At 47.3% G+C, this 26,316-nt stretch overlaps 1 long non-coding RNA gene across 2 annotated transcripts; it reads right to left on the bottom strand.

Annotated features, from left to right (window-relative positions):
• Positions 1–9,736: 9,736 nt before the first annotated feature.
• On the bottom strand, positions 9,737–25,040 carry LOC143838325 (uncharacterized). Of its 2 annotated transcripts, none has more exons than XR_013231344.1 (3): positions 22,980–25,040; positions 19,141–19,229; positions 9,737–10,927 (listed from the first exon to the last, which is right to left on the bottom strand). It is a non-coding gene; the product is annotated as an uncharacterized LOC143838325 (long non-coding RNA). The 2 variants fall into 2 exon arrangements; XR_013231343.1 differs by having other exon boundaries at positions 19,130–19,229.
• Positions 25,041–26,316: the final 1,276 nt, after the last annotated feature.

Genomic DNA, 26,316 nt, shown 5'->3' on the forward strand with positions numbered 1-26,316 from the left:
CTTGGCTTGCTCCTGGTCACCACCACTGTGGAAGTACAGAAGTGGGCATGTTGGTTTCTCCCCCTTGTGCAGCATTTAAAAGGACCCAATTGCCTCAACAAGCCCACTTCTGCATCCCCTTGCTCTACAAAGTCTTCTGTTCCATTCACCCCTGCCCAGCAGCACTGCCATAGGGGTTAGCTTTGCCCTGTTGCACCAGCCCTGCTCAAGAGCCTGGCTCTAGCAGTAGGCCTTTGGGTGCCAGTTTAAGTCAGTCGAATGCTTTCTCCACAAGGAGCCTCGGGGAATGTAGATTTGTCAGGAGGGGAAGGATCTAGAGTATGCATCTCAGCACCCTGGGGGGAAAAACATGAATTTCCAGGGTTCCTTGGCAGAAGCCAGAATAAGTAAATCATCAAATTGGATGCACTTTGGTATATGGGATACTAGCTTTCTTGTGTCTGTCTGATGAAGGGAATGTTAACTCTTGAAAGCATATACCTTGGAAATGCTTGAGAGCCAGTTTGGTGTAGTGGTTAGGAGTGCGGACTTGTAATCTGGCATTCCAGGTTCGATTCTGCACTCCCCCACATGCAACCAGCTGGGTGACCTTGGGCTCGCCACGGCACTGATAAAACTGTTCTGACCGGGCAGTGATATCAGTGCTCTCTCAGCCTCACCCACCCCACAGGGTGTCTGTTGTGGGGAGAGGAATGGGAAGGCGACTGTAAGCCGCTTTGAGCCTCCTTCGGGTAGGGAAAAGCGGCATATAAGAACCAACTCTTCTTCTTCTTCTAAATTGCTGCTCACCCTGTTTCTAGATGTATGGACTGGTGTCTTCCATTTCAATGTATCCGAAGAAGTGTTTGTGCACACGAAAGCTTATACCTTGAAGAGAATGTTGTGCCACTCTTCTGCTGCAGCCTGGCTACCCTCCTGACACAGGCAATTCGAGGGACCTGTCTCCATTCTATAAGCTCTGTTCCAAATAACCCTCTGTGGTTTTGGCTTTGGGGGCTGTTAATAATCCTGCCAAAGTGCCTTTTCTTCATGCAACGTCGTCTACTCCAGTTCAGGCTCTTTCCTGTGCGGCTTGCCTGCCAAACGACAGAAGCAATCCATCATTTGCTTGGCCTATTGGATTCCACCTTTCTATAGTGATTCAGAAAATCTTTATTGGCGTCAGAAAAGTAAATCCACAATGAATAAGTTCACTGAGAAGGGCATATAGGATAACAGTAATAGTACCTTATTTGATACCAACAGTCTCCATCTGTGGGAAATTTATTCCTAAAATGGCCAACACAATTTTGGCTATTGCAAAAATAGTTAATGGGTGTTTCTTTTCTATGCAGTCATCTTTCATTTTATTCACATGCTGCTTTAAAAACTTAGGACAACCAAGCAGTAAATGCGGCAAAGTATTTCTATAGTGATCTCTGGGGAAACATACTGTGGGAGGAAACACACGCCCACCAAGAGCTGCCAGTGTAAAATTGGTCAAAGTCAACTTTTTTTTTACCATTCCAAAGAAAATGCAGCCATAAGAGGAATTCTCTGGCCTTGGGGGCTGTTCCAGATGCTCCTTCCTGACCTCACCTTGACTGAATGAAATGTTTCTCTTTTAGAGAGTGCCACATCACTTCCTTCAAGAGAGCTCCTTCCTTCGTCCCACTTCCTGCTCCGGGTTAACATCATCTGCAGCTGGCTTCCTCTGGTGCTTCCGGCTTTTCCATGCCTGACCCGCCGCTCTGAGGATCCAAGTACCCCGAGGTCTCCTTAGGAGATCTTAGGGCAGCTTCACACAGACTGCTAGTGTTTTGCTTTTACTGTTTCTCAGAGTGTGCAGCTTTAGACATAACTCTCAGAAGCACCAAGTACTGTTACCACATATTGCCATACTGATATCCTCCCACCCACCACTGCATCAAAATGTGGTTGCGGGAAGTGGAAATGCTCCATTTTGGGGAAGTGGCATGTAGATGTGTGTCATGAGTTTCCCCATTCAGGCGCAGCTTTCTCCTCCAAGGAAGAAGAGTGGGATGGCTGTGGGCAGAGTATTCATGGGGTGGTGCTAGGCTCCAAGCCCCATTCCGAGCCCTTTAAAGGGCTCTCCCTCCCATCCCAGTTGAGCTGCAGTCTAGCTTTATGTTGTGCTGTAGCTGGGAAACAGGAATGGGGCAGTATGACTGTCATTGCATTGGTGGAAACCAAGGGAGAGGGGAGGCTGGCGGGCTTCAACAGCAGCAAGCAACTTTGGGGACGAGGCATGTGGAAGCCATTCCCACCGGTCTCCACGCTGCCTTCTGCTGTGGCTTCCACAGTGGAGGTGCCGGTTGGCCTCCTCCCTCCCTGTGGAAACAGGCTGTGTCATTTCAGTAATAAAATGCACTGTTTTCCTTTATGACTCATGAGATCATATGGATGGGGTGGGAGCCTATGTGTATATGAGACACGTAACAAGTTTCTGCAAAGTCTAGGAAACGATGAACAGGGTTTGAGAAAGATCCCTTGGAGAGCTGCTGTTGCCACCCAGAATGCACTACCAGGCTGGATGAACCAATGGTTGGACAGGAACCAGGCAGCTTTGTAGGCATGTTCTTAGGCATCTTCTGGGGAGTGGGTTCCATTCATTCCATAAATGCTGTACAACAGGGAGAGATCAACACATCCACTCTGGACCTCCACACTGTATCTCCATTCTCTGAGCCAATGAGGTCACCTTGCTGCTTCCTATTAGCCCCCGAGGTGATTATACACCCTCTGTTGAGCAGGGTTGCGGGAGGGTATATTATTCTGCTGCCATCATGTTGTGGTTCTCAACCTGGGGGTCAGGACCCTTTTGGGGATCAAATGACACTTTCACAGGGGTCGCGGCTGGGTGAGCAGCTTGGTCAGGGGGGTGGGCACTGCCACTTTTGCGCTCCTCTTGAAGGCGCCCGCCAATTTATATACAATTTATAACCAATTTATATACCATCATGAACAATGGATCTCCATGTCTTTGGTCCGTTTCGGTTTAAGTTCTGTGAAAGAACACTTGCGTAATTTTATAGTTGGGGTCACCAAAACATGAGGAACTGTGTTAAAGGGTCATGGCCTTAGGAAGGTTGAGAACCTTCAACCCTTCTAGGGTATTTTATGATTTTATGGAGTTTTATTGTGTGGGTTGAAATTCTGTTACCTGCCAGGAGCCGGCAACGGGAATGGCGGGCTAAAAGTCAAATGATAAATAAACAAACTAGAAGACTGTCCTCACAAAGGACACCTGATATAAATGCTGCAACAAGAGGACTGTCAGTTGTTAGAGGATGTGTGCAAGGAAGAGTTGTAAGAATCCATGCTATGGATTTTGCAAGCTCAGAATGCAGGCGGAGCACTGCGTATTTGAATGCCCCCAGGTTAAAGCAACAACAACCCTGCTTTTAGAAAATTAGCATGCCAAGGAATCTTCTCTCTGGTATGCTAACTCTTCTGCAGGGAAAAGAATGCTTCATATTGTCTGTGTGAGTGCAAGGGCTGTAACGACATGCCTTGCAAATGGGCAGATCAGGCCAGATAATTTTCTTCGGCAACGTTGCATAAGCAAATGGATTGACTGTGAGCTGAGGAATCAGGAAGTCTAGAGCCCAAATGCCATCTCCGGATTCGCTCTCTTTGATCTTAAACAAAGCCCTTTTTACAGTCTGTGCCTCCCTTTTTCTGTCTGTGAGGACAGGGTAGTCTTCCACTAAAGAGCCCTGTGGAGTTTCATTTACAAACACTATCGGCTTCTATTGGTTAATGGAGAAGCAATCGGTAAGAAAAGCAGTGGGCAGACGCTACAGTCATGTTAAGCCGGGCAAGGCAGGCAAAATGGCCATGATAATTTCACAGGGGATGGGAGATCTGGGGGACTAGAGCCAGGAGCACAATGTGCAGTGCATGCAGCCAGGCTTTGATGCTGCACCCATCCGGGGTACAAATTGCACATGCAGGCAAGGGGCTGCATCCCATGAGAAGATCTGCAGCATGGGGGATACAGAAGGGCAGGCCTGCAATGAGGCCGGGATAAACCAGAAATGGAAGTGTGGAGTGCAAGTTCAGGTAGGGCTTCACTGACTGAGAAGCAGGAATCACAATGGGATAGGGCTGACAGCCTCTAGGTGGGGCCTGGATGTTTCCTGGAGTTACAGCTGAACTCCAGGCTGAATAGATCAGTTCCCTTGGAGAAAATGTCTCCTTTGGAAGATGGAATCTAAGGCATCCTCTCTTTCCCAAACCCTGCCTTCCCCTCCAGGCTCTGCCTCCAAATATCCAGGAATTTCTCAGCCTAGAGTTATCAATCCTATAATGGGGGACAGGAGATGGTGTTCCAGATCCATTGGAATGGAAATTCCAGTGTAGAAGAGGGGGGGGGGGACTGCAACTCAGCATAAGAGCATGCGCATTGCATCCAAAAGATCCCAGGTCATACCTTGACATCTTCAGTTAAAGGATCTCAATAAGTGCTGGGAAGCACCTGCTGCCGGTCAGAGTAGGCAATACTGATAATTTGACTAATTACAAGGAAGTCTAAAGAGCCTCTTGTGGCGCAGGGTGGTAAGGCAGCAGACATGTTCAATCCCGGCAGCCGGCTCAAGGTGAACTCAGCCTTCCATGCTTCCGAGGTCGGTAAAATGAGTACCCAGCTTGCTGGGGGGGGGGGGTAAACGGTAATGACTGGGGAAGGCACTGGCAAACCACCCCGTATTGAGTCTGCCATGAAAACGCTGGAGGGCATCACCCCAAGGGTCAGACATGACCCAGTGCTTGCACAGGGGATACCTTTACCTTTACCTTTAAGGAAGTCTAAAGGCAAAGTGCAAGGATTCCAGAGGTGTAGGAACATGGGCGGAGTGCATGTTGGAAACACATTGTGAGAAAATATATACAAGAGAAGCTGGCGTCTTATGGTGCCCATGCATTTCTTTATGTGAAGAAGAAGAATTGGTTCTTATATGCTGCTTTTCTCTACCCGAAGGAGTCTCAACGCAGCTTACATTCACCTTCCCTTTCCTCTTCCCACAACAGACACCCTGTGAGGTGAGTGAGGCTGAGAGAGCACTGATATTCCTGCTCAGTTAGAACAGTTTTCTCAGTGCTGTGGCAAGCTCAAGGTCACCCAGCTGGCTGCACGTGGGGGAATGCAGAATCAAACCCTGCTCACCAGATTAGAAGTCCACACTCCTAACCACTACACCAAGCTGGCTCTCTCCATAAAGTCCATGTGAACTGCACTGGCAAGTTGTGATGCTGTAGCCTAGGTGATCATGATAGCTCCCAGGTAGGATCAAGCCAGGTAACTGTACCACTAGGCACTATCTAAAAATAGAGTTCAGGAGAAGCCAGAGACTTAGATGGGAATGGACAGAAAGATGGTTTCTGAAGTAACAAGTTTATTTGTAGCCTGGGGCTGGGGTGTGGACTTGGGCTGCAGAAGGGATTACTCTGTTCAATGTGGCATTGTGAAACATTAGCTCATCGCTCACATTCCAGAAGACAGGAACTCTGCTAAGGCAGTAATAGGCCGGATGCTGGGCTTCCAAGATGAGAGGCTAAGGATATCCCCTCTCCTCTTTGTGCCAATAAGTGATGATACCGCCTTGGACCCCTGGAGTGCTGGGTCTCTGACGGGGTGATGGTGGAAGTGTCAACAGGTGCTCCATGAAAACCTCGGCTGCTTTCCTTAATCCGTTCTCAAGCATGCTTCATTAGCTTCCAGTCTACTTCCCTGCGCTTGTCTTTCTGGATTCTGGTTGTTTTGGTTATCATGGATAGAAGCATTTGACAGGAGCGAGGCCTGTTCCAAACAGGACTTCCTTGTAGGTGGGCAGAAGGGGGAGGGGGGTGCCCTCGCACTCAGCACCACAGGGCAGATCTGAGGCAATCCTGAGCTTCTGTCTGGGGGGGGGGTGCTCAGGACAATGGAAATCACGCCCCTCCCCTGGTCCTTTACTATTCAGGAGGGAGTCAATATTTCTTCATCAAAGACTCATCATACTTAATAACTTGGGGAGGAAGGTACAAATGTTAGCAGTCAGGCCAGGGGGGCCCTGCTGACCTCATTCACCCCCAGGGCCCTCCCTAAGCAGAGGCCAGGGTTCTCCCAGGGTTCATCAAGGCAGAGGAAGACTGAGGGTTACATGGTACCTTTCAGGGAAGCTTGTCAACCAGGCTTGTCCTGAGGAAGCCCTGACAAGCTCCCAAGAAATCCCCACTTGAAAACCAGTCTGATGTACAGTATACATTTGTGGGAACTTCCATGAACTCAGGGCTGCACCTCTTCCATTGTGGGTCCTAATTCTAAGTAGACACATTATGATTTGTCTTTATAGTTGTTTCATGCCGGGCCCTACAGCACAGTGGACATTTCCTTCCTTACCATGTCATAGTTTCTGCCTCCTGCCCCCCTTTTCTACCTGGAAGACCTGATACCCATTTTGCCCACTTTTCCTCCATAAGAGCCTGTTGGCCCAGCTCCTGTGTCTTTAAGAGTAGCTGGACACATGAGCCTTTCTCTGCCACTTATCTCCACCCTAAGGAAATGGCTACATTTCTTCATGCCAGATTAAATGCACAGGAGCCCTGTCAGGAAAATAACATGGCAACTCTAGGAGCAGTTGTTGGCTGGAGATACCACCTGTGCCTCTCTTGGGGCTCTCTCCATTTTGGTGTGCTCTTCTAAGGCTTTCTTTCCTTTCCTACCTGCTTGCCTATGAGCTAACCTCAAGGCATTTGCTTGATGAGATTCCCAGATGCATGCACAAACAATAAAGCAGGGGAAGGTGGTATTATTCTGGAGCTCCCAAAGCCATTCCCTTGAGCGTAGTCACCCTTCCAGGCTCTTTCCTGCCACTCTTCAGGTGTCCAACAGCTAGAACTGCCATCTGGCTACTGGATCTGAGTCATCTGCCTTCCTGTGTTCCCTGCCTTCTAGAGCCTCTTCTACGTCAAACGGAACTGCCGCAAATAACAACAAAATGAAGAAGTCTTTGCCAAAAGGTGATAAACAGAAAAGCAGTTGAGGCTGCTTGCACTGCATGAGCATTGCAAGATGTGTGATCTGCCCCCACACTGCTTTTGCATTACCTGCATTCATGCAGGTCAGTTCCTGCCACTAGCATGAGGAATGGCTCAGCAAATTTTGTACAACCACATTTGCTGCTTGTGTGCCGCAAGGGGACTGTTTGGGTGTTGCAATAAACACATATGTGAAACAATTCTTCTGTGAATCTAAAGTATTTACACAGAGATGAAAGTGCCTTCTGCTTCCCTGTCCAAATTGCTGTTCAGCTCTGACTTGGGGGTAGGAAATGCTACCACATCTCTGGACAGATCATAGAATCATAGAGTTGAAGGGGCCATACAGGCCATCTAGTCCAACCCCCTGCTCAACGCAGGATCAGCCCAGAGCATCCTAAAGCATCCAAGAAAAGTGTGTATCCAGCCTTTGCTTGAAGACTTCCAGTGAGGGGGAGCTCACCACCTCCTTAGGCAGCCTATTCCACTGCTGAACTACTCTGACTGTGAAATTTTTTTCCCTGATATCTAGCCTATATTGTTGTACTTGTAGTTTAAACCCATTACTACGTGTCCTCTCCTCTGCAGCCAACAGAAACAGCATTACTCAATGCTGGTGCAAAGAGGCAGCAGAACTACTACTCTTTAGAAGGCTGCCCAATGCTTCTCTGCATGAGTCCCTGAACGGGCATTTCCTCCTTCCAATCAGGAAGCATACTCAGAAAATGACTGAGGCAGAACTAGTATTGGACTTTATTAGGTGCCAGGCCAAGGAGTTTGCAAAGGAGAATGGCAACATTGTCACCATAAGCACAATGAGCATTTGCACTCTGGATGGTCTAGCGGGGCATGAATTTGATCCTGGACTGTGAATTGATACTGAGAACTCCCCGTGCCCAACTGCCCACGGCTGAAAACAGAATGCAACGCCCTGCATAGAGCTTTGGTCTGCTCCTGCAGGGCTCCTGTTTTGCTCTTTGTATATTCAGGCTGTTACACACATGGCTTGTGAAAAACATACCTGCTCTGGGAGATTCTGTCCTTGGCTCAGAGTCTGCCCTTTACTGCAGCAGAGGAGTATAGCCAAACATTCCCTCTCGATGAAATCAGCAGAGAGAGGTCACTTCCTGTGGAGCTCAAGATCTGTCTTGCCTCCCAAATCACAGCGGTTCTTCTGGCAGCTACTGTGTGACACTGGCATTGTGTTGGCCCTTTTCTGGTTAAGATTCTCCCAGGCTCTGGACTCAGCTAGTAGGGCTCCCAGATCCGATTTGGGAAATACCTGGAGGTTTTGGGGGTGGACCTGCGGAGAGTGGGGTCCAGGAAGGGACTTCAGTAATACCATAGAGATACATCCATGTTCCAGAGGAACTGAGTTCTATTGCCTGATCCCCAGCCACTATCTGGATGTTACGGAGTTGCCATCTAACAATTAGATGTTATGGAGTTGCCAGAAACAGCCTGAAGATAAGGACCATTTAAAAATGCCGCAGGAGTCTGATTGAGTGTTTTGACATTTGAAAAGGCACTAGGGCAGGTGAGGGGGCGACGATTGGTGATGGAGGGGGGGGGGGAAGGGCCTCAGCAGAGAAATACCCACCCCAAAACTGGGCCTGCCCCATTGCCCAGCATTCAGTCACCTCCACTAAGCTTGTCCTCACGATCAGGAAAGTGGGATGGGAAACTGGCAGCCATCAGGGCTGGCCCACACCAATGCCCATGCAAGGATGGCAGGGTCTGAGCAACGGGATGGGGGCCCAGGCCCCAGAGAGAGGCCATGGGGGGTTCATGCCAGGCAGTTGAAGGGTGTTGCACCATTGTAAGCAGTCACCAGGCCTAATTTCAGGTGTCAGGGGTGTGGGCCAGTCAGGGGATTTATGAGGACCGTGCCCTAGATAACGCCATTGCTGGTGGGGGCCAGGACAACAGCACAGGCTCCTGCTATTCTGAGGGTGACTGGGCCCTTGTGGCCTTCAGCTTACAGATTTTAGAAGACACAACCCACAAGGGAAAGAGACTGGGGGAAAGGTAGCAAACGGAGATTGCTCTTTCAGTGCCAGCCAGCTTTTATATCCAAACTGATCTTCTTTTGGTGGGGGTCTTGCAGGGCCGGTTTAACCTTGTAGCAGACCCTGCATGGTGCCTCCCCCCTCCCCCCATGGATCAGGACTGTGGCCTCTCTCCTCCCCCATTTTCCCTCTTTAAGGTCGCTTGGAATGACACCCCTTTCCCCTGTGGGGGGGGCTCCTCCTCCCCCAGTCTGGCTGCTCCTGCTGCAATTGTACTTGTCTAGGACCCTGCACATCCTTACTGGCAGGGGTGCTACGGACCCCCAAACCCTTAAACCACTGGTAGTATCTTTCCCTTTGTCATGTTTTCTCCAAACAATCCTGTGAGGAAGTTCAAGCTGAGAGGGGGTGCCAGGACCTAGGCCGTGCCCAAAATATCCAGGCCAGAGTGGGGATTTGAGACACACCTTCCAGATCTCAATCTAACATCATACTGATTCCATCACTTGGACTGACAGACCGTAGTGTAACACAGGGGTAGTCAACCTGTGGTCCTCCAGACGTCCACGGACTACAATTCCCATGAGCCCCTGCCAGCAAATGCTGGCAGGGGCTCATGGGAATTGTAGTCCATGGACATCTGGAAGACCACAGGTTGACTACCCCTGGTGTAACACACTGATGATGCAACCTCCTAGTAGGCCTTAGGCCTCGGGCTGATGGCAAGGCAAGCCTGGCTTCCCCTTAACGTCTGCAGACACTGTTGGGGAATCAGCCACCCTTTGGCTGTGAATAAACTGATGTGGTTGACCTCTCAGGGAAAGAAATGGAAACAAGGATGCCAGCCTCCAGGTGGGGCCTGGGGATCCCCCAGAATTAAAGCTCATCTCCAGGCTACAGAGAAGAGTTTCCCTGGAGTAATGGGTGCTTGGGAGGATGGACTCTATGGCATTGCACCCCATGGAGGTCCTTGTCCTCCTCAGACTCCTCCCCAAATCTCAAGGAGTTTTCCAATCTGGATCTAGCAACTATTCTCCCCTCCCCCCCTCATCCCTTGCCAGTGGCCAGAGGGGAGCTGGCATCCCTAAATGGAAATACAGCCACCATGCTGCATGTGATGTGTGAAGAGTGGGGATCCTACCAGCTCCTAAAATGAACAACTACTCTACAGAGTAAAGAGCAGGCCTTTCTTTATCTCTGCCTCTTTTTACACAGCAAGTGTTGGCAATATGGTGGAAGAAAGCATGGTGTTTAATTCTCCAAGTTCTTTGTTCTTGGGAAGAGAGTGAATAAGTGAGCTCTTTAAAGGAGGTCTGCATAACCTGTACCCCACCAAGGCAAAGACATGTAAGCCACTTTGAGACTCCTTTGGGTAGAGAAACGTGGCATATAAGAACCAACTCTTCTTCTAATAATAAAAATACCTCTAGCTCTTTTATTTGGTTCATGCAGGGATTTCAACTAGAGAGGTCACACCTAGCCTAGTCCCCTGTGCTATACCCCCCTCCCCCAAGTGCAGAGGATGGCTCAGCTATCCTTCCCCCAGATTCTTCAAAAGGGAAACTGATGGATGAAACACAATACAAATATTCTCCCTTCTTTATCAGTCTTGGCTTTAAAATTCTGCCCACTCCACAGTCTGAAATCTTGTTTCTATTTTTCCGAATCACTCCTTGAGTTACAGCCGCTCAAGATAAGTCAGGTGGGCCAGATGGTAGAAATAAGAGGCCCTGGGGTCACGTGTGGCACACACAGCATGAGTTCCTTTTTCCAGGGCCTGCTGTTGGTGTGCTGGGAGGGGTGTGCTGGGAGGAAACTGAAAGTGTCACATAGCATTTTCTTCTGTTGTTGGCAGCTTAGGATGCAGGTAAACTGTATAAGGTCTGGTGTTATCTCTGCTGAAAGACAAACAGAAAGGGGAAAGTGAGAAGGAATTCCTGATCAAAAAGGCTCGTTATCTTCTTTCCGTTTCCTTTGCCCCACAGAGATATGGTGGCCTCAATGCGCTGTTGTTCCTCCCAGGGCTCTCCCTCCTCCCTTTCTTCTCACCTGTGGTACCTGTGCAGTCACTTGAAACCACATTCCAGCCCACAGCAATGCTCCTCATTCTTCAGACCCGCTGCTTGCTGGATGATTACTACAATGAGCACTACTCCAGTGCAGGCGCTGTGTAGAGTCACAGAGATGTGGACAAATAATTGAGCACCCAACAGTTCAGTGCACGTCCTGCTCACCCATCACAACTGACTTTCAACAGGCTATTTATGAGAAGCTTTAGATTGTCTGGTGGTTTCGATCACCACATGTTCAAACAATATCCCCATCATATCTAGTTTAACCTTAAGAATTTTCCAAAAACAAAAACACAAGTTCCCAGTTTTCAAGGTTAAGGAAAAACATGTGAATATATGCAAACTGTCTCTGCTGTAAGCCCGGAAATTAAAGACCAGGCAAGGCTTCCAGAACTGACATAGCAAATCCAGCTGAATGGTTTGTGGATCAGTGGTTTGTCCATCCATCCATCCATCCATCCATCCATCCATCCATCCATCCATCCATCCATCCATCCATCCATCCATCCATCCATCCATCACTTTTGTATCTTGCCCTTGTTCTACAGAGCTTGAAATGTCATCCATTGTTCTGCCCTCTTTCATTGTAGCCTCACAGCTGGCCCAAGGTCACCTAGTAAGTTTTCATGATAGAGTAAGGATTAGAACCGAGGTCTTGCAGAGCCTACTGCAACATTCTTAACAATTATACTATACTGGTTTTCTTTGCATTGAGAAGAGTCAATTCCCAGCATCTATACTTGAAGGATGGCAGGTAAGCAAGGGTTAGGAGAAAGGTTTTCTGCCTGAGAACAGGCAATACTAGGGCAGGTGAGTCACCAGCCTGAGTTGGTATAAAGTTGTTTCATGTATTCAAGCCATTTGTTTAGATTCCAGAGATCCCTCTGGAACTTATCATATGCTGTTTCAAGAGTCAACGTGGTGCAGCAGATAAAAGTTGGGCTAGAATCTGGGAGTCTCAGGTTCAAATTCCCATGTTGCTGTGTGGAAATTCACTGCGTGAGTTTAAGTGGTGCACACTCTCTCAGCCTAACCGACTTCAAAGAGCTTTTGTGATAATAAAATGGAGAAGAGAATGATTTCACCTCTTGGGTCCCTACTGAGGAGAAAGGTGGGATATAAATTCAGTTCCTCTCTTTTGCTTCTTAGCTATGCAGAGCTTACAGTACAGAGCACCCTCATTTCTCGTTGCAGTTCTCAAGCTTTGGATGTCTGGCAGGACACGTAATGAGGGGGAGAGGGGAAGCTGTGCAACTCTGTGCCGTTCTCACTTGGCTGAACACTTCTGAGGCTCCATGACCAGATACTGTTCCTGTGGTTGGAGGAAGTGGTTTTGCCTTTACCTTGACAGCAGTTTCAGTTCTGTGCTGGAGAAAGAGATTAAGATCTCCTTCTACACTGCAAAGCAAAATCACTGGGGTTATTGTGCTCATTTAGGAAGGAGAGCCTGTCCTCACTGACAGCAAGAAGAAGGTCATGGTGGGGATCTATACGTTTGGTGAAATGAGATTCCCTGAGAGGGGAATGAAGCACATATAGACTATAGCACTGTTTACGCACACAATTTGACTGAGAGCCCATTCTCATGACCAGACCAGCCCATGGCTCCTGCAGAAACAAGGCATACTACGGTGGCTTCCATTCTGTGGGGAGGGAATGGCTTTTAGCATGTGCACAATTCAGCCTTATGCCAAATGGCTGGCATGGGCTTTGAACTATTGTGAGAATCAGCCTTCAAAATCATGACAAACTCGGGTATTCATAAAGGCTATGGGGGGGGGGGGGGAGGTTGGGAATCCAGAGGCTGTGACTAACAAAGTCCCCAGGTGACTATCAATGGTAAACTTGAATTCTGAGGGACTGTCCTAGTAAGGTAATAGCACCATGACACATGCTACACAAGCACTGATGGGGAAGGGGGATGCAAGAGAACAATGAGAAGATGAAAAATACGCTGTGAGGGGCTTTTATGATAAAGAAACTCAACATCAGAAATTGGGATATATATTTGGTATAAATAAATCACAGGCTTCCTGAAGTGTAGGTAAAATACAGCCTGCCTATTAAAAATGTTTTTTAAAGGAGAATGCCTTCAAGAAAACTCTTGTTCTAGAAAAGTGGGAGAAAGCTAGAAAAGGAGTCTGAAAAGTCTCAGTTTTTGAAACAAATGTGAATCTGATATGAAGCATATTTAAAAATGAGGCATTTGAGGTAAAGTCAGTGCATCTGACTCCACAGAAAGGCACAAACTAGCTAAGAGGGACCTGATTCCTCACAAATTGCATGCATTAGTGAGTGCATTCTTTTGCTGTCGTTTTCTAAAATATATGTTTACAGTACTATATCCCACAGAAAACCAACTTTTTTCATAACAAATGTACATCAAATGGTACTGTTAAATGGTATCAAATTCCGTCATGTAAAATTTTTAAAAATGCCAACTTGAGGTAAATATTAGCCTTGGATTTATTTCCCTACTGATGTTCATACTTCTCAGAATTCTGGGCATAATCTATATAATAATTTCATCTCCTTGGAAGAAAGACAGATTACAAAACCTGTAATAAACAAAACCATGGAGTTATGGGGGGGGGAGTTGCTCTCCCACCCCAATCGTTACCAGGGCCAAACCTGTTTTGCTTCCGAGATCTGACAAAACAGGGACATCCAGGTCAGGAGAATAAACCAAACAAATTTTCATTTAATTTCAGTTTGGTCTTGCACCAGGTTTCCCAGCCACACACAAATACATGCCATGGGGGTCACAGCAATTTCTAACTGCCCCCTAATCTGTTCCATGACTTCAGCCAGCATTCTCCCTCGCTTCCACCCCCCTCCCTACAGTCTGAATTGTTCCACAGACTTCTTCTGCAGACCAGAGCCCAGGCAAGTTGTCTGGTGCTAGTGACCTTTCCTAAGGACAATGGTTGCTATTGAAATGGGTCTGGAATGCTAAATGTGACCATAGATGCAAAGGCATCAGTCTTGGCCATGGACATATCGAGACTCAGAGGGTTCCTCTCAGCTTCAGGACAGCTGAAAGCAGGGGGCTAGCATTTGGGGGAAGTAGAGAAAGGGGTCTTGTCTTTCATTTAGACCCAGTTTCCCATGCTTCTCCATTTGGTGTGCCAAGCTTTGGGGGTCAGATAGCTGTCTTTCCACTTAGTCACTTCCATCCCCTCAGCAAACGCAAGCCTGGGAGAAGAAATGGAATGCAGGCTGCTGTTTATCCATAACAACGTGGGCTTCCATTGGGGCAACGGACTTCCCTCCTACACCATGTGATCCGGGAGCTGCTCTGCTAGAGCGGGACCACCTCAGAGGTCATGGAAGAGTTCAGCCTCTGTGGTCCAGTGAGCCCTTAGTTCTCCTACTAAGGCGACTGTCAATCGAAGACAAAGTAGGGCCTGACACATGTGACAGAATTGTTAAAGGGGAACTCGGAGGCAGCGCAGATAAACGGCGAAGGGCCGCAGTCTGAGGAATCCTTGCTTCGGATTCCGTACTCTCCCACTGTCTGTCGGCATTAGCGCTGGTCACATCACATTACTATAACCTTAGGAAGTCCTTGCAAGTGAAAGGGGGAAGCCCGCTAAACCCTGGCTTTCTCCCTTGATGAAGGAAACGTCTCAGTGAATGCATTCAACGTTTAAAGGTAAAGAGTGGTTAAAGCAATTCTCATCCCCCGTCCCCCCTCCCCGAAACCCTGTTAGAGCACTGATGCAAGTCAGCTCTCAGGCAGGAGGGTTGTTGCTGCAGTGGAGCAGCCAGGTCTGTAGCACATTTTCAACACACCAGGGCCAAGACTGGGACCGTGCAAGGGTTAAAACACCGGCAATCTCTGCAAACAGGTAAATAGCAAGCGTGGCTGGGTTACTATCTAGGCCAGACTGTCAGGCACCAAAGGCTCAACCTAGGCTCAGGCTCTTGCTTCCTGTGCCACAACAGCTGCAGGTTGGAGGTAAGAACAACCACCAGGGCCAGTTTCAAATTGGTGGTGGGGGGTGGTCTTGCGCATAGAGTGTCCTTTCTCCTCTCTGCCTACCACCAGGTCCCTCCCATGCCTCCCTCGCCACCTGCTGGCCCACATGCCTGGGCATCCTTCCCCTGTGCCCTCATGAACCCCTTTGCCACCTGCACTCACATCTGCTGGCACTACACACCTGCCTGTTCCCTCCCAATTCTGAGCAGTGCATACTGCTGGGGTCATGGATAGCAAAGTGCTTCTGATCCAGATGGCAGGGCAGGCAGCAGGGCAGGCAGATGGTGAGTGGCGCTGGACCCTGGTAGGGCTGCAAACCCTGGGTTAAGATTTGGTAGGTGGGGCTTGCGAGGGTGAGATTGGGGAAGGGGATGGCTTTCAACAGGGTAGAATGCCATGGAGACCAACTTCCAAAGTGGCCATTTTCTCCCAGATCACCATCAGCTGGAGATCACTTGTCATTCTCAGAGATCTCTTGCCAACCCCTAGGGTAAGGGGGACCTAAACTGTGGTTCTCCAGATGTCCCTGGACTACAATTCCCATGAGCCCCTGCCAGCAACCCTACCTGCAGGGGTCCTGGCAGCTGCACTATTTAGGGATGCCAGTCCCATGTGGGACCTGAGGATCCTCCAGTTTTACAGCTCATCTCCTGGCAACACAGAACAGCTCCCCTAGAGAAAATGGCTGCTTTGGAGGCTCTATTCTCCCCAGGCTGCATCCCCAAATCTCCAGCAGTTTCCCAACCTGAATATGGCCACCATCCTTCTGCACCCATCCTCCACCAGTGGTTAGGACCGACTACCCATCCCACAGCTGTCTATGTACTTTTCAAATAATCTCTCCTTAGTGTTGTCTATGCTGCCTTCTTTTTCAGGCACCGTAAGATGCATTAGCCCACAGTCCCTATGTAGGAAAGGCCTAGGCACGCAAGGATATGTTTGTGTCCTCATGGTTTGTGTGTGTGTGAGGGAAGGAGTAGTTTAAGCACACAGGGAAGGAGAAAAAATAGTATCTGCTGGAGGATGTTCTGTAGAGAAGGGGTGGGGAGGACAGATCCCAACTGGACCTGGAATCCCCCAGCCTTACAGCTCATCTCTAGGACACAGAAGCGAACAGACCACCTGAGGTTTCTCTGTCGGGGACATGTACATCCAATGAGCTGATCGTGCTGGAAACAGAGACCTGGCCCCCCTGTGGAGCATTTCTGGTCCAAAGAAGGGCTCCAAGGCTCTTGCATGATTCTGGTGAGCTCAGGGCAGCCCCTGGCTTGCCTTGGCTGGGAAACAATATAGAGCCTTTCAGGTCAGGGTGAGATTTGGCTTGGGCTACTGGTTTGACTAGAGCCTCTTGTGGTGCAGAGTGGTCAGGCAGCTGTCTGAAAGCTTTGCACATGAGGCTGGGAGTTCAATCCCAGCAGCCGGCTCAAGGTTGACTCAGCCTTCCATCCTTCCGAGGTCGGTAAAATGAGTACCCAGCTTGCTGGGGGGTAAACGGTAATGACTGGGGAAGGCACTGGCAAACCACCCCGTATTGAGTCTGCCATGAAAACGCTAGAGGGCGTCACCCCAAGGGTCAGACATGACTCAGTGCTTGCACAGGGGAAACCTTTACCTTTACCTTACTGGTTTGACTCTGCTGCTGGCCCATCACCAACAACAACTCTGCCCTTTGGGCCACTGTTTATATTCTTACCCTCTCCAATGCAGCACCCACTAGGGGTTCTGTTAAAGTTTTGTTCAATGAGTTAATTATGGTAACCTGTCAAATTTATATTTATTGTTAGAATTGTTACTGATATGTTTGTTACTGACCGTTATTAATGTTACTGACCATTATTAATGTATGACGTTCTATGTATCCCCATGACGTTCCCATATAAACCGCCCTGGGCCATATGGGAGGGCAGTATAAAAATCTAAGAAAATAAATAAAAAACCAAAAGCTGGTCAGGGCTACATCAGGAGCATACATCCCTGGCACCAGAACACCCTGGCTACCGATCCCCTTCTGAGCCTAATTCACGGGGTGGGTTTTGTCTTTTAAAGCTCCAGCTGGCTTGGGACTGGGGTGTTGGAAGGATCTTCTTCCATACACTGATGCCCAGGAACTAAGATAGTGGGGAGAGGCCCTCTTGACTGCCCTGCCAATTAAAGATGTTCATTTGGTGGCTACATGAGCAGAGGGCCTTCTTGGTCGCAACCCCACAATTAGAGAACCACCTCTGCAGGGAGATGTGCCTGGCCCCATCCTTGTTGATCTTCAGGAGACAGCGGAAGAGAGCTTTGATTTATCTAGCTTTTCATTATTAGCAGTCTTAACTGACAGCTTTAAATTGTGACTTTTATAGGTTTTAGAGCTGATAGCTCTAATGTTTTCCCTACATTTAAAATAACGTGTTATTTATATTGTAAGCCACCCCGAGTTCCACAAGGCGGTCAATAAATGTTTAAAGAAGAACTATTAGGACCTGGTCCCAGTGCTGTCCATCCCAGTACAGGGCAGGCAAGCGCCTTCACCTTCATCCGCTGGTCTCCTGTGAGCCCTGACTCATGTTCGTCTGAGGGGCTGGAAACCACATCAAAAGGCTTTGCTGGCAGCAGATGGCCTGCTGGCTACAGCTTGAGGAGCAATTAAGCAAAATGGCTCTTACTGGGGAAAGAGATGCCTTTTCTTCCAGTCTTCAAGGGCTTCTTCAGAGGCAGACAGAAAGACCACCCTGCAGCACTCCAGTGAACTATAAAGCCTGGATGGTCTGAGGGTACAGGCTGAGGAATGCCGGGAATGCCTTTTGCATGTAATGTGCAAAACCTGTCACCCATTAACAAGTCATTGACCTGCCTCTTTATCAGCTCTTTCCCCAGGGGGGTGGTATTGCTCTGTGCTGGCATACAGATATATGTGTTGCATAAGGCTGCACAGGGGAGGGTTTGAAAGGATGCAATGTTATGAACACTCCTTCCCCTGAGCTCAGGGATGCTGGGGTCAATCCCAGCAGCGCAAGAGCCCTTCCCCTGCTCTGAAAAACAGCCACGACTGACACCTGTCATGCAAAATATGCCAGAGACCTGGCTTCTCTTTCACCTTTTCCAACACTTGCGCACCTTTCTTGGAACTGTTCCCCTTTCTCGTTCATTAGATACGGTCTGCCTGGCACATTATAGAGACTTGGGTCTTGGTTCACAGGAGTCCTAGAAGCCTAGAGACCCATGTCAAACAGCTAATTCCTTCCCCAGTTTGATGACCAGGAATGTCGTTGGAAAGCACTATTTATTCCTCCAGTTTGTTTTTGCCCAGGTGAAATGCTGATGCCAAACTGAAAGAGTTAACACTAGATAGTAGCTGTATACAGATAGGGCAGCTGCCCCTGCCCAATAATGGCTACAGAACTTCTCAGGTCCCAAGTAGGTTGCTCCAGATGGTGCTATGGAGGTGCTTAGAGGTGCCCTTCTGTATTCTGACATACCATGGTGGACAAAAAACAATATGGCAGCCACATGAGGCAGGGCCAACCACAAAATGCCAGGGAATGAGGTTAAGCATAATTCTAATGGTAATTCTTCAGCATTTCAGGCAGAAGCTCTGTTTAAAGGATGTCTTTTAGGTTACACTGCCAATCAGATTTCCAGCACCCAAGCAGAAGCCCTGCTGGGCTCTGCCAACCTAAAAACACCTGAGATGGGCACCAGGAAAAAAGCTGGCCGGCACAATGACACCCATGGGAGCCACTTTGGGGACCGAGGTTTAGGTCCTCCATGCTGCATGGCAAACCCTCCCTGGTTTCAGAACTTTTAGGGGCAAGTTGTGGGGAAATTATGAGGTTCAGTGCCATGATGCTATGCCCTGAAATCAATCAGGTCCGTAAAGGTGGGCAGGATAGAATACAGAATATTGGTCATACATTATGAAGAACAACATATTATTTATTTATATTTATTTATCATACTTCTGTACACGGTCATCAATGTTCATGGCACATACCACATAAGCAAAAAGGACAGGTCCCATTCCAAGGAATTTCTTCTCCAAAAGAAGAAATTTTACTTACATTTTACTTACATTCAAGGTTGGAAGTCCAAAATAGTATTATCGTGGTTATCCCTCCCACAACTTGGCCTGGCCTATATGCCGGGTGGTGGTGGGATGTTCTGTGGAAATGTAAAAACGGGTATCTCTTCAGATAAATTAGTATGCAAATAGCTTGTTTTTTTCCCAGGGGAGAAAGGGCAGCAGCCAGGCAAGATAGACAGGGATAACAAGGGCTGATCTATGCAGGGATACGAACATCCTTATAAGGGTACAGGCAGGAATGCAGAGCCAGACAATCACAGGAAGGCATGCTGCCTGCTTAACAATACGTATTTTCTCCTTGCAGAGTCCAAAGACACATTCATGGGCAATGCCTCATCAGCTAGTCCTCCACCTTTGTTGCAAACGGCAACCTTTTTGCTCAGGGCTCTTTGGAGCCACTGCACACCCAGGCCTCTGCCAGGCCCCCAGAGGAGTGGGGATGGGCTTTTATTGCCACCCAAGGAGCTCTTTGTCTCACTGCTTACATTCCTGCAGACTTGGCGAGTACAGCTAGGTGCCTCCTCATGGGGAAGAGCTTTAGGAGAGAGAAACTTGTAGGAGCAGGGCAGAGAGGAAGGCTGGGAGAGCTGGCAAGCTGCTGGTGTGAACGTTTCGACGTCACACCTTGGCTACACAGTGTTTTCTTGAGATAAGTGTGACCTATTCCCACTCGATCCACAGCTGAAGCAGGAGCCGACACGTTGCGTCTGACTTGACCTTCAATTGTGGCTCAGAGACCTAAGGAGACAATAAACAGTCGTGGTCCCACAACAGCTCCCCTCAACCTCACTGCAGCTCTAGCATCCTGCCAGGTTCTGGAAAGGTCCCGGCAGCCATGGTTCATGGTCAGTCCCTGTGTTTTTAGCCACATTGGCAGGGATTGAGTTTACTATGGCTTTGCTGAGGACACCATGTGTTAATTTGCATGGATCGCGCATGCAATCCCAACCGTCTGGAAAAGCTGCAATTGAGCACGAAATGTTGGTCCATGCTGATTTCAACACCAGCAAGGTCACTGGGCAGGGGAGGGCTGGCTGAAGATACTGATTTGGAATTAGTTGTAAGGGAATGCATTTTCAAGCATGCAGGTTCCAGAGAGACAGCTGTGTTGCATTTCCACTGGAAGCACAGTTGCATCCTCCATTGGCTTCAACGGGCCTTCTGAGGCTGTCACTCTGTGTATGGGATGCTACTGCTAATATGTTACAGCAAAACCAACAAAAAGAGTGTTGTGGCACCTGGAAAACTAACAGATTTATTAGAGGCTGATGTTTTGTGAACAGGAGTTCATTTAATCAGATTATAAACTCTGGCCTTGCGTCAAAAGAAAATTATGCTGTAATAAGTATGTTAGTATTTAAGAACTTTAAAAAACATTTCACCCATTCTTACTGTTGGTACAGCTTCCCTTGGGCTTATCTGTGGTTCTTTCTCACCTCTTTGATGGGGAAAAAGCGCAGCGGAACATCCATAGTATCAACTTTATTTTATACCAAGTTAACAGTCATGCCTTTCACCAAAAAATCTTGAGAATGAATAACTTGGTGAGCATGTTTTTCTTAGAAATAACTAACCGTCACACCCTTTAACCGCTGTTTGTAGGATATGCCAGGAGTGGGTGGGACTAATGTATCCTGTAGTGGAGCATAGGCATGGTATCCTGCTACTGGATTTGGTTTGTGGTGCCAGACTAGGGCAGTTTAACTACCAAAAATAAATGCCAGGTGAGCCAGGGGATAAAGAAGGTTCTCCACCCTATAGATAAGGGGTTAGGGGGTCATTCTGGCACCTGCGCCTGCTAATGAATGATGGGAAGGGAAATTGACTCAAAGGGAGCTAATTAAAATGTACATATAATTTCCATCCAGGCTCATAGCAGCTGCTTGTTCATTGTTTGCGATTTTAAAAATAAAGGCTTCTTGGCAGGGGGTCTGGGGGTGGAGGCAGCTCAGCATCCTGCTAAGACACGGAAAAGATGGGGAGAAACTTGCTAATTCAAACACAAGTTGTGGCTTTTGTGTCTTTCTCTTTAAGCTATCAAACAAGCATCTCAAAGGTTGTACCTTGTTAGCAAGGTTCAAAAATCATACAGAGGTAGTCCAGGTTATTCACACACACAGAGAAAAAATAACTTCTGTACAGATTCTGTTTAGAAATAGAGTGTGAATATGTATGTATGTAAATGTACTCATTCTGAACTGAGTTGTTCTGTTTGCACCCTATTCTAAAGCTGGTCTAAGAGTTTCCACAGAATTTGAAAGCTTTTTTGGGCAAGAAGCCTGGCTGGGGTTACCATCATTAATGCATCTTTTGCAGCTCCATAGCTGGCAAATAAAAATGATTTATTCATGCTTCATATGAAGAAGTGCTTCACCTGTTGAATTTTTTTTTAATTTTATAACTTTTATATACTGCCCTCCCTTGCGGCTCAGGGTGGTTTACAATGAAATTCATGGTGCAATACACAGAAGTTCATCACTGAGGACATATAGTAATCAAGAACATATAATAATTCTTACAGTAGAGCTCCTAACAATAGAATGTTTAACATTTAATTATACCATTATAATTTTACAACTCATTATTTTGAGTTGCATGTCTGCGAGACATAGTCGGTGGTGAAAGGGGTCTCTGGGCTCTGATTGGTAGAATTGCTTCCTTGACCTTGACCAAAAATCCAATGGAAGAACTCCATTTTGCAGACCCTACAGAAGTATTTAGTTCTGGCAAGGCCCTGATCTCTTTTGGGAGCTCACTCCACCAGGTGGGGGCCAGAATGCCCTGGCCCTGGCCAAGACCGAACAAGTCTTCCTAGGGCCAGGGACCATCAGATTGGTGGGACCTGCAGAGCGTAATGCTCTGTGGGGGTCATAGGTGGAGAGGCGGTCCCTCGGGTACTCAGGACCCAAACTGTGCAAGGCCTTGAAGGTGATTACCAGAACCTTAAGCCAGATCTGGTATTCAACTAGTAACCAGTGCAGCTGTTGGAGTTTGGGCTGGATGTGGGCCCTCCAAGCTCCTTGTAAGAACCCTGGCTGCCGCATTTTGGACCAGTTGAAGTTTCCGGATCAGGGATAAGGGTAGGCCTACATAGAGCGAGTTGCAGAAATCCAGCCTAGAGGTGACCATCGTGTAGATAACTGTGAGTAGGTGTTTTGGGTCCAAGTAGGGTGCTAGTAGCTTAGTTTGGTACAGGTTGAAGAACGCTAGCCTTGCTACTCTAGTGACCTGTTCCTCCATGGAGAGAGAGGTGTCGAAGATCATGTCCAGATTCCTAACTGAGTGTGCAACTGAGAGTTGCACCCCATCCAAGCAGGGCAGGGATGCTTCCTTGCCTGGACTTTTCCTATCGAACCACAGGTCCTCCATCTTTAAAGGACTGAGCTTTAAACATCTCTGCTTGAGCCATTCCATTACTGCTTGTTAGACAGTTGTTAAGTAGACAAAAGCCAGACAAAAGGACACAACCCTCAGTAACAGCATGGTGAGTAAAAACTGATTACAGTATCAAAAGTATATCCACAATCATGAGGACTAGAGCTCTCTCTCTTTAAATAACCAAAGCAGAGGCATTCAGGAACTCTGCTTAAATGGCAAGATACAGCTTGGAGCTCTAGTCAAGTGAAAACTGAGAAGTCCTTTGGCTTCCTGTAGAAGTCCTTTGGCTTCCTGCTGCAGACCCACCATTTTCTTCTCATGTTATTCCCAAAGGTGTCCTGTCTTCCAAGAGCAGCATTCTGGGTGACCAGTGGCTGCAGCATTAGTGGGGTAAACAAACATGTGGGTTCCAACCCATTACTACTTACATGAGAAGATTTCATGCTTACCTCTGCTTTGGGCACTCCCACCGGGGAAGAGAGGTTCCATAGCTCAGTGATAAATGCACATGGCTTGTTTGTTTAAGGTCTTAAGTTCAGTCTCTAGGGTCACTCATTAAAGGAACCCATGAAGAAGGATCACTCAACATCGTCATCCCCAGATCCAACAGCTCTGCGTTAGCTGGAGCAAAGCCTGACCAACAAACACATGTTAGAACGGCAGTTCCAAATAAACCTTCCTTTAGGGTCCTATTCATGAATTCATGGAGTAGCAAATCCCTGAAGTAGTTCACTGATCTTGTCTTCTGCTTCCATTCCAGAGGGAGTAGCTACAACCACTAAGGGATCCATTCTCTACAAATATGCTTCATCTTCTTCTAAAATAATCCACCCTACTTTTCGTTGTAATAAGGTCTTGGCTATGGGAAAGGAAGAAAGCACATATCACTTTGCACACGCACACACACACACCTCAGTGCCATACACTCACCACAGGGAGCCCATCACGAATCGCCACTACAGATAGAAATTCTCGCATTCACCGTTTTCTGGAGAAATTCCATCCTTCTCTGCCTGTATGGGGTTACAAATCATGACATACATAGAAGGGATTCCACAGCCTGGCCTTCATTTTTTACCTGTTTGCAAAGCCGTCTTGTAACTTAGGGAGAATGTACCCTCCCTTTTCTTCCTCCCTCATTTCTTTTCTGTCTGCGATTCAGATTGTAGCTGCTGTTCTCCTGTTTCCTCCCCCGCTCCTTGTGGGGATCTGGTGTTTTCCCCCCACGCCTCTGCTGCATTTGGCACACCGACTACGGCAAATAAAAGGAACATTCCAAAGAACCTGCCTCCAGATTCTTGGCAAAGAGATAAAACACACACACATCCCCTGCCAAAGAAAGTATATGAGGAGTAGGAGAATTCACAGAATTCACCTGTTCACTGCATTATAAGTTAAACATATGGTCAGTGAAATTCTGCAATGATCTTTGCAACAGCAAGTCTGGACATCTTAATGGAGTTTCTTCTTTCCTTTCTACTAGGAAGGAACCTGGTGGTGGTGATGGTGGGGAGTCATGAGAATTTCAGTGGTTTAGATGCTGCAGTGAGGGGGGGGGGCACTGTTCATCTCAAGGTATCAGCTCCCTTTTAACTTGCTCCAAACAGGATTTTGTAAAATCCTTAATTAGAGAGCAATCCCTTGTTTTCACTAAGGTTGGGGAGATTATACAGCAAGAACACAAGATCTGCAAAAGTGTGTCTTTGAACCTGCTGTTTACAGCTCACCCCCTCTTAAAAAATCTCTCATGTTTCTGCCTTGTGAAAATGCATGTGAAAAAGTGGGCTCTAAATTCACAAAAGCTTATGCTGGAACAAATATTAGCTAGTCTTTTAAGTGCCACAAATCCCCTGCTTGTTTTTTTAAAGCAAAAAGACAGTCATCCTACCAGTGTGATGTTGATTTAACAAAGCAGAGCCTCAAAAACGTTGTTAGAGTTTAAATAATCAAAGAGCGCATAGCACCGGGCTGCTTAAAAAAATAGTTTTATTAAGAAGAGAAACAAACTGACCTTGCTGTTGTCTGGATTAGGAACATGAAGCCCTATGTCACAGTGAAAACTCTTATTTCAAAGTTCTCTGTAACCAGTGATTGAAGGTTATTAATTTTTGATGAATTTACTGAATAAATTTACTTAACTGAAGATCTTATGGGTCAAAATGTTTTCTTTTGGACACTCTCAGTGCCATTCCGCACCCGAGAAATAAAGTGAAATGCTTACCTTATGCAGATGCCATATTTTTGGCATTTTACACAATGTCGCCAACATCCAGTGTCCAAACAATAAACGGGTAGTGTGCTGCGCTAGACAGGTAGCTACATCTTCCATTTTAAAGTGCTACCTGGGGAATCGCATAAAGTGGATTCCACAAAATATGTAGCACTAGCCAGAAGAGAGCAACCAGCAAGCCACATGCCAAGACAGTGTGTGGAGCCGAAGTAAGACTATCTCCGTCTCCCTTTTCCTCAGATGGGTTTTTTTTTTAAGCAAACTGCATGGAGCAACAAATAGATATTAAATCATACAGGCAAAACAAAGCAAAAAACAAAAGAGAAAGAAAAAGAAATCCCCCCACCCCCAAGTTAAAACACAAAGCATACCTCCCTAAAAGCATACCTCCCCCAACCCCCCCAAAAAACGGGAACAAGATTAATTTTTAAAAGCTTCAAAGCTCTTGATTCCAAAAGGGGTGGCACTAACCAAAGCACTATGAATCTATGATTAGATGCATAGGAGTCTCAACGGGGAAGTTTTACTTAAAAAAAAATAGCTGCCATTTTGGGCCCTTTAAACCATGGAGAAAGGTGATTGGCTGCCTGGCTTGACTGACAGGCAGAAGAGAGTCACATGTAAAGCATGTTGTTCTCTTCCGCCATTTCAAGCAGGCGTGCAGAGGAAAGTGAGAGAGCCAGAAGGTGAGTCCGGGGGGCAAATTATTTTTTAATGTTACGTGATTGTGCTGGTGTAACGCTATATTTTTCCTCAGTACTTATTTTGGTATATGCAAGCTATGCAGGTTTAATGAATGAATGTAGTTAAACCTAATATGACTAGCTGACTAATACTATAGTCCTATGTGCAGCTCATTCTACAGACTCATTCTAGAATACTTAAAAAGTTGCCGCAAAATATTTGCCACTTAGAATGGCTGCAACTGTACTGGCTCTGCATGGTACTTTCTCTGCCTGCTTTTGTTCTGCTTTGTGCTGTATCCTAACAGGCCTCCCTAATCGTCAGCTTTCCCCCTGAACCATCCAATGCTTTTGCACAACATCTTGGATTCAGTTGACAATCAACTTTTACTGTCACGTGTGAACAAATAGTACATTCAGCTGCAGCATTGCTGTCCCTGATCCTTAGACATGGAGGCTGGCTGGTTTGGAGGGAGCCTCCCTATCAATCTATTTTTCAAAACATCGCAGTCCTCTGATGCATACCTATGCCTGCATCATGGAAGAACCAAACTGTGGAAATACCAGTGCAAACATGACCAGACAGAACACAATCAGGGTAGTCAAGGCTGCACTGACGAGGCTGTGTAGGTGGCCCAGAATCAGAACAGAAGTGGGTGCAGGAGGAAACTGAAGTGAAAGGCTCTCTGTTCTAGAGCAAACCACCCCACATGTGGGATTACTGCCTCCTGACATTTACCCCCTACACACACACACACACACACACACCTCTCTCTGGCTTGAAAACAACAAGAGGGTCAAAATGCTGGAAATCCCCTCAGCCTCCTCATGTGGAAAGCAGGGGGTGATCTGGGTAGTGATCTCACCCTCTTT

The sequence above is a fragment of the Paroedura picta genome, chromosome 5 (genome assembly GCF_049243985.1).
Source record: "Paroedura picta isolate Pp20150507F chromosome 5, Ppicta_v3.0, whole genome shotgun sequence".
NCBI classification, from domain to species: domain Eukaryota; kingdom Metazoa; phylum Chordata; class Lepidosauria; order Squamata; family Gekkonidae; genus Paroedura; species Paroedura picta.